The sequence below is a fragment of the Temnothorax curvispinosus genome, unplaced genomic scaffold (genome assembly GCF_003070985.1).
Source record: "Temnothorax curvispinosus isolate PA1 unplaced genomic scaffold, ASM307098v1 QBEX01000632.1, whole genome shotgun sequence".
Lineage (NCBI taxonomy): Eukaryota > Metazoa > Arthropoda > Insecta > Hymenoptera > Formicidae > Temnothorax > Temnothorax curvispinosus.
This window is the reverse complement of record NW_020210412.1, coordinates 794904-803147: the sequence shown is the minus strand read 5'-3', so window position 1 is coordinate 803147 and position 8244 is coordinate 794904.

Sequence of the window (8244 nt, the reverse complement as noted above, 5' to 3'; positions counted from 1 at the left end):
CGACGGCGCAATACGACTATTATGGAAATTGTATTTACCGGAGAGCCTCACGGAAGTCTCTGTCGCACGGCTATACCCGCCGTCTCTCGTATGTAAATAGCTAATAATAAGTACCATCCGCGGACAACCTCACGCGGTGACTTACGGACGATCGCGGAGGGAAAAAAAGTCGAATCTTGTCGGATGCCTCGACTTTTACTGGACGGGTCATCATAGATAGAACGACACAGGCGGAGACACTTACCTTGCGAACAGGTGCGTGACACTTTGACGGGAACGACGGACAAGTGTATTCTCGCGGAGCCTTGAGCCCCAGGACCTTGAGGAGTCCAGGAACGTTCCACAACGCGCACTTCCTTCGCGAGACCTTGAGGCAAAACTGTGCGCTCGCCTACCAGTCTCGTGGTTTTTCGAGCTGTTCACCGTTACGATTTTTTACCGAGACAATAGCGGCCAAAGGGTTAAGCTTAAACCCTTTCGTTTAATCGTATAGGGAAAGGATTTTGTGTCGTTCTTCCGTTTTCGGTGTTTCTCTCTTCCTGGTTTAGCCTTCGGCATTCCAGGTTAAAATACGATTTTATTACGGCGCGAAACGTCCGAATCTTTTGATGTTTTATTGTCAAGGTGAGCTTCAGGTAAAATGGTCGTCATTGGACGACGTGACGTGAAAAGGGTTATAAAAGCGTGTTTACGCGTCAGAGTCAATTGGCCTTTTTAACTTGTTGACTTGAAACGCGGAAATTGTTTTATTACTATATGCTAGAATATCGAAAGAGATTTCCGTGTAATAAGTATCAACTATTATTTACTATGATAAATTTTCTTTATCGAAAGACTTCGAAGTATTAAATCCGAAATTATGATTGTAATCTTAACGAAGAAATTTACATTAATTTGCATCCACAAGTTTGAATATTATTTTATATGACTTGGACATTTAGACATTAGGCTTATTGAACGAGCGAGAAAAGAAATAAATATGTGGAGTTTATGAACGAATTTCATAATCATAAATAAATTTTATGACAAACGGTCGGAGAGAGAGAGAGAGATCCGGCATTCTAATCTCTCTCAAATGTCTTTGGCTCTTTCTCCGCACGAGTGAGATTGGCAAAGGGAATGTAGAATGTAGTTCGGGTAATGCAGAAGCGACACATAGTTCTCAGCGCGTGTATTTGTGGTCACGGATGATCTCGTCACGTTTCGAGGTAGAACAAGGGGGCTGCGCGCGCAACAGTTCAATACGAGCTACTGCGGCTGACCCAGCCTCTTTAAGTCTCGGAACATGCGTGTGTGTATCGCATAACGCCATGGATCCTCGCCTACTCACGAAAATGCATCTCGTCTATTCTCCCCGAGCTGCTCCTTTGCATCCGGCCCTCCCTCCCTCTCGTCCCCCCCTCGCCCAGCCCTTCCATCTCGCCCGTCCTACAAAGTTTCCTCACGTTTCAGCCCGAAAGACAGTTCGCATGGTAAATACTTGCTTATTGCGACATTCCGCAGCGCGGTGTTAGTTTTCCCTATGCGCGGCGGGATACGCGGCTATTTACTTTCGTGATTCTTCGTGGCTGCCGAGCAAACTTTTGCATTAAGGTAGCGAACTTCCCCCAGAATCATGCGTATCTACTAACATTCGCGGACATTATCCGCTGGATATCTGCTTATTTGCGTGTGGAGGCATGTCCTGCCGTTTTTTAAGAGTTGCCTTATTGGGCGAATAAAGTTTACGTGTAGAAACTCCTCTGGAATCGTTAGGACGATCTGTGCGTGACAAACTGAGTGGAGAACTCGAAGTACTTGAAAAGATCTTTTAGGTTTGGAATATTTTCCTCAATATATAATTTTTAATTTCCACTGACATGTTTATGTAAACACAATATTTTAATTTTTAAACGATGACATTTTTGAATCTCTATTATATTTATACAAAAGTTTAAAAAAAATTTTTTTTAAATTTTTTTACGCAAATGTATTTTTATTTTTATACTACGTAATATAATGTAACAATTATTTGAACATGTTAAAATCAGCGTATCGCATTTTTCGTGAAAGATTTCACGAAAGATTCAGAAGAAAATTGGCTATTTCTCGAAAAAAACTCGTTTGCCGCGATGCAACTAAATCGTACAATTCAAAATTTAAATTAAAAAATCAACATTTCCGCAGCAACGCGGAAGTTTTCTTGCTCTTGATACGTGAAAAAAAAGAAGGAAAATGAAAAAGCTTTGTGAGATCGCCGCCGAAACGTGCCGACAGGTTGCTTTCGCTGGAATATGAAAAAAGGACGGAAGAATATACCATGAAAATAATATTAAGCGAGAAATGCATTCTCAGGATAATTACTTCCAGTGTTTCACGGTCAGGTGTCGAAGAGCGCCGTCCTGTTTTCTTTTATATACATTAAAAAAGTCACGGAAAAAAGAGCGCGCGGCGAAAATGGATGTACAGTTACACAAGCGCGTATATTTTATATACGTATACATATGTATGTGCGTTATATATATACACTCTCTTTCTTTCTGCTGAAGTAACCTTCGAAAGAGACCATTTTTCAAGATTAACGAAAGATGAGAAAAGTTTTAATGCGCCGCCGTGATATCGGCGCGCAAGAGCGTTCTCACGCCGACGCGCCCGATATCTACAACGTCCATTAAAGCAAAGTGAGCCCCGGGTTACGAGGCCTTGACGCGGGACAAGTATTTCCGTCTGATTGAAGTACTTACTGAAGTTGTTGTTCGACGGCCGCGGATCATCTCGTGTAAAGTTCGAGTTCGTGCGGTGTGACCAACTCAGTAATACATTATTATAAATAAATGACTCGCGGTATATGCCTCTCTTTTTTTTCACAGAAAAACTCGCGTCTTTTAATTAAAGTTATTAAAGCACGACTGCGAGACGAGCTGAATGAAAAAAGAATTTACGTACTTAAATTGATTTACTAAGCGATTTCATCTTACGTAATCGGGATTGCGTCGTTGTACGACGTTTAACCGCGTCGATAAAAATTTTCTCTATAAAATATCGCGAAGAAGGATGTGTCGCGGTAGTCGCGAAACGTACATAAAGTTACATACTTGACGACATTTTACGGCGACGTGTTTCGTTACTTGACAATCGTAAAAAGAAAAGTGCGCGTTCCCGGTATTATACCACTTGCGTTTCTCGATCCAATTTGCCGATGATGCGATTGGTTAATTTCACGCAATCAACTTTCTATATCGTCTCGCGTATCGCCGGTCGGGATCACGGCGATAATTCGTTCGGACGTAAAAGTATAAATTACGTTATTTATTCGCATTTATCAGAGAGAAGAAAGCGGGGTGCATTTCTGTGTGCGAATCGGTAAATGTCAACATATATTTGTGTGCAACTGTGCGGTACCTGGGAGATAAGCAGGGTCGTTCGTACATGCAGATCACACGTGGGACCCTCGTTACACCAGATAAGGAAAATCCCGTCTCTCTCGAGCACTTAAACGCGTTAAACAGTCTTTACGACGCTCTACGCCCGTAAATCACATTCTTTCTGTCACGTCCCGTATTTTCGTAAGACGCCGGAAGAATGTTAAGTGGAGTGAAGACTTATGGAATGTGATAACAGGGTCAGAGCGTATTTAGATGGTAAATATTTTGTCACCGTAAAAGAAAGTAGTCGCGATTGTAAGTACTCTATGCCGCATCACAAAATGAAGCGTGAACATAATAAACGACTTATGAAATAAATTTAGCAAATAAGCAAGTTGTATATTTAATCCACGATTTTTGTATGAAACAACTGGATTATTTTTGTCCAATTCACGAAAGCAGAATGAATCAATTTAAATACTGCTAAATTTATTTATCTTAAAATATGAATTTCTTATAGAATAATTTTAAAACTTAATTGCGTAGATATATGCATACTTCCTAAAATATAAAATATTCCATATGTCATATAAAACGCAAATAAAACATTATTTTTATTCAATATCTGCACATATATAGCTTTATCAAGAATTTTCTTTAAAGATTCTTGTTTTAAAGAGATATTTTGAATTGGAATTTGAATTGAGATTGTTTTTATATTTTATACATTAGTCAATATTTATATCAATTATTATAACAATATTTTATAATATATAATATATATTATTAGAGTTAGAAAAAGGTAGATATTTCAAATTTCATACGAGTAACACTCGACTATGAGTAAATATTATTTTCTGAAAAATAAGTATACGTTGCAAGATACGCTTTAGAAATGTACGTTCGTCCATGTTTAAATTTAAAATAAATAAAAAAATAATCGTTTAATGAGGAACATTCAAATGTCATGGTTTCGCGGGACACGCATGTCGTTGAGAATACCGCTCAAGAAGATCGGTCGGAGATGCCTGTGGAAAAGAATGTAATATCGAAGTCCTCCAGCTTGCACAACTCGTCAAATTTACGTACATAGCCGCGGTAGAAATTATATAAATTGACCGCGGAGTAAATTATCGAGTAAATTATACAATTACACGCGAAACCGGCCGCGAGGTTCACTCCGGACGACATCGAGAAAGGGAAGAAAGCATGCAAAGTACGGAGGAGAGGAGCGGGAGGGAGAGAAGGTCGGCAGCGAATGGCATCGACTGGAAAGATGATGCGCGCCAGGATGGTGGTTGGCTGGGTTTAAGCGGCGTGAGAGGATGGCGGTTGGTGGGAAGGAGCGTGCATCTCGTGGATTCCATCGGCATACAAGGCGACGCGACGGAGGGAAAAGGCGCGAGAGGGGCAGAGGGGGTAAGGGGCCAATCAAGTCCTAATTAGCCGGTGCGGCAATTTCGGTGGTAACTGGTCGACCCGTCTACGGTCTATCCCGCAGCCGCCAAATGTGCAAGTTCACCGCAAGGTTGCCCGACGTCTTATACAGTTCGTTCCATCGAACGTGGTCGGCTTCTTGTCCCGCGAGATTTGCGAGACAGCCATCTAAATCTTGGTCATCATGGGGGAAAACTCGTCAAAACCAGGCCAAATTTATCATGACTTTTCCCTAATTTAATGGATTTCCGTGTCTCTTCGGGCGGCACAATTGAAATAATTTTACGACGCGCGGAATGATCGCCGGCAGCTTCGCCAACAGCTTCGCGAGACTCGAATCTGAACTTCGTAAATGGCATTTACTATTATATTTCCCGGTGTAAAATTTTCGAAGCTCCCGTTTGGACGTTTATCACGTCATTCTGTCGTTTGATGTCTCCCGGGACGTGCCAGAGTAACGGATAACATTCTCGGCTATACATACGTGTTATGTATTATCCGGTTTGACGGCGATACACGCGGTTCGTATAGGATTGGCCGTTTGCATTAGTTGAATGCCGACAGCACAAGAAAGCGAAGAATATTACGTACGCCTCTCGTTCTCAACGTTCTCCTGCAATAAGAGATGTAAATATTATCCAGCCGTCTTCTCTCCGAGCTACTCCAATTAAAACTCCCCTGTTAGCCGCCACGATTTACCCGTTCGTTTTATTCTCCTCGCCCCTTACCACGTCTCTCCTCCACCATAATTCTTGCCTTACAATCAGGTTCTACGGTTGTAATGTTATCTGATCGACGTTGCATGAATATATTAGCGGGAGAATTCAGATCGTCCGAACGGAAATTTATTGTTACAATAAAATAATCCATGCACCGGCGACTATATATACGCGACAACGTCTTTTCGGAACGGCATATTTTTTTTATTTGAAATCTCTCCTCCGAGCGGGCTTCGCAGAAGTGTCAATGCGAAGCGGCGGAAACCTTGAATAAATATCCCGATAACGGATGCAATGCCCACGCGGTTTAACTCGGCTCCAAAAACAGCATGCTACATAAATAACGTACGCCACTTTTGTGATGTTAATTTTATCCATTTTATTCCCGTATCCCGATATATATCCGGTCGCTCCACATTCGACGTAATATACGTAAATGTACGCAACATTTTATCCAGAATACATGCACGTGTAGGTACGGGGTTCCTCAGGCGGAACCCAAGAGAGGAGCGTCGTAAACATTCTCTGCTATGGGAAAGAGAGTAAGAAGTAACAGCGGGCAGAAACGAGACGAGGCGAGGAGGGAACGAAGGGCGGGGGGCGGAAGGGTAGGAGAGAGAGAGAGAGGAAGGGAACGGAGGGTGGCATTCCTTTTAGGACACCATTTTGTCTGGTTTCGTTCCCCTCTCACGTCAGACACCGAGTGTATAATTCATTTCTCGTAACTCCCATGGGATTACGCCATGGGCTGTACCACTCCGCAAGGGTCCATTTCACGAGGTCCATACTTCGACGCTTTCTCGACCGGGTTGAGAGAAATATCGCTTTTGAAATACATACGGCGAATATGCAACTTTCGTGACGGACAAACTTTTATCAGTTTATCGGGCTGAGCCTCGCTGCCAAAAGCGAGTGGTTATTATATCGATACTCTCTCTTTCTGATAACGCAGCAACAATCGTATAAAAGCGAGCGTGGAAAGGATTGCATAAAGTACATATGCAAACATTTTTGAATATATGAAATATGTTTATAATAATAATTAAATTTTACAGATATACAGAACAATTCCCTTTTATTTATAAGCGGAAGTGAGTATGCACTAATAGCAATTTTCTTACGATATATTGCTAAGAAATATGAGATCTCGTGCGAGAATTGCATTTAAATGTGTGGTTGGCTTATTAAAATTTATATTTGTTTAACTGGATTCCATTTCGCATTGAATTATATTATGTGCCGTGAAAATTATGTGTGGAATTAATCGACCGTATGCCTTGAAGTTAAGATATGATAAACAGTCTTTAAATATCACGGAGACACTCATGGTAACGGAATAAAGCACTTTGCAACGCAATGTAATATTTTCTTGTTGGTTATAATTTATAATTAAAGCGATATTTAACATTATAAAGATATTCAAATGATGTGATTAAATGTTTCCTGAATAAAGGATGTTACTTTTTTTAATATGGTTATTTTGTAACAAAACATTATGTGTACATACAACGCAATATAAAGAAAGTTGAAAAATGATTTTGTAAAACAGAGAACAGTAATTAAAGAAAGAACGAAAAATTAAATTACTATTAAATGCAATTAATAATAATGAAACAAAATAAATATACACTTTTAACAATAATTGTCAAAACACTCTTACAAATAAAAAAAAAAAGAGTGAATTAAAGCTTTACCAATAATCATATCGGTCCATCCTCTCACGATAAACTAATGATTGAACCATTTCTTACTTAAGTATCCTCATCTCGGAGTATTTACGTAAAAATGTCATCACGATGCGTAAAAGAATTTCGAGCGCCATATCACGATGGCCGTCCAAACGAGGAGCCGTTTTGATGTTAAAAATTCGCTCATGTAAATATTGATATTAATTGCTGTTCTCACGGAAAGGGTCTCTTCAATGCAGATCATTATTCTGGAAGATCCTTCGTCTCTGAAAAAGAGATAAAAGTACGGCATGAGAAATCGGAGCAAAAGCATCTTAGCTAAATTTTATTGTTGACATCCATATCTATGATGGAACTGTAAAGTTGAAGCATTTCGCGAATACTTTTTTCCGATGTGACATTACTTTATAAAATGCGGATTTCGGATTTTGTTCTTCTCACGAAATTTTACTCACAAACTTACGATCAATGTGATTATATGACATTATAGTTTTGTAAAAAATATTTTTAACTCACTTTTTCATATAAATTGTTTATCTTCCTAAAAACGTCGAGATTTCTTTAGTAACCATATATAGCTTGGAAAAGTTGAAAACCTCATCACAGTGTCGAAACGTGACACAGCTATTTCTATGCTAAAAAGGTCTCCGATTCCATGTAAATCGCCTACAATCAGTTTAGGAATTTGTACAAATACCAAACATGGGTATAATCTCAGCTGAAAAACCTTGGTTCACTTGAAATCTCTTCATTTACTCAATTTTGTTTACATTTAAAGAGCAAATTCATGTCTTTCAGATATATGTATATAATTTGCCAATCATCTAAAATTTTCCCTTCCAATTTCCAATTTTCTTAATATCAAAATTTTTTAATAATTAAAAGATCGAAGGCAAAAAACTTAACACCAATTTACTTCGAAGAACTAAAAGTAGCACTGACAATGAGTTACTTTGAAGCTACAAAATCCTAAACTTCTTGTGTTTCTTGTGCTTCATCTTTATGTGCTTGAAAGTGAGTGTGCGTGATACTATCACCTTCGACGTCTATAATTAG